Here is a 1,286-nt window from a genome sequence, read left to right as displayed (position 1 = left end):
AAAGGACCAACTTTCTCACAGAGAGCCTGTAGAAAAGTATGTGCAGCATTTATAGTAGAAGTTTCTACATTCCTATGATGCAGTAAATAAGCTGACACAAATCTTGCTATGGCTGTTTTATACACACTGATGCACATATTGCTATATACAGTGGGAATTTGTAAGTAAATGTAATTAACATCAAAATAAATGCACAAGAGCAAGTATGTTGTTTGCACATGTTTATTTACATTAAAGGCAAAATAACTGAAATAATAAGAGCACAAGTATAGATCTGGAACTTCTTTAAGTCTGTCTAAATATCATTTATTAATTGCAATGTCTTCTGGTCCATATCCTTTCCTTAGGAAGGTGTGCTAGACACTGATTAATAATGTAACATAAAAATACTATACATATTTATATATTTTACTATTGTATTATGGAGTGACACTTTCATTAACTTTTCTATACTCCTCCGATTATATAAATATTACAATAACACAGCACAAAAGTGTTCAGCAATAATGATAAGCCTAATACACATAATATAAATAATAAGGTCATATAGATCATATAACGTCTTGGAGGTAAGATCCTTCACCTGAAATGTTTGTCTTTTCATCCTGAAATGCGAGGCAAATGTTGGATCACAATAATTAGGAACCACAGTTTCCACAAATCCCTTCATTTGATTGGGATGTTCTCTTTGATTCTGTACGGCAAGGGCAGTGACTGTAACATCTAGCATATTTTACAGTATTAAACACGTATTTATACCGATTTCATCAGGCTCCGAGAATTCTTCAAAAAGAACACAAAGAATGGCCTTCTCAGCTGCCATAGTTGCAACTCTTGCGTCATCAGAACAGTGTGTTCAACACACTACCGTTTCCGTTTAAAAAATGTTTTGCACTGTTTTTGTCGGGGCTGAACGCAGCCCTGATTGCCTAATCCAAACCCCACCCCTAATCATAACCCCTCCCCCACCTGCTCCTAAACCTACCAATACTAGGGGGTGAATAATCTGGCAGGGGTGCAGAATTCGGCACATCGGCACTGTCAGCAAGTGGTTTCATGACATAGACGGTGTTTCAAACTGCAGAGTTTTACCAAGCCACTTCACAACAGACCAGCTGCACTGTCCCCTTCAGCTCTTCTGGCGCTTTATTACGAAACGTCCAAGGTTTATTACGACAGATAGCCTATGCTTTGTTTTGCGTTTTGTTTGTGTTTAAACGTAGCCTTTACAAAATAGGAACTGTTGTTATTTGAAACCGTTCAGCGGAATGCCTAATAATATATAT

This window comes from Sinocyclocheilus grahami, unplaced genomic scaffold (assembly GCF_001515645.1).
Source record: "Sinocyclocheilus grahami isolate Dianchi unplaced genomic scaffold, SAMN03320097.WGS_v1.1 scaffold2145.1, whole genome shotgun sequence".
Classification (NCBI taxonomy): Eukaryota; Metazoa; Chordata; class Actinopteri; order Cypriniformes; family Cyprinidae; genus Sinocyclocheilus; species Sinocyclocheilus grahami.
The sequence above is the reverse complement of the archived record's forward strand: the minus strand, read 5'-3'. Positions refer to the sequence as shown.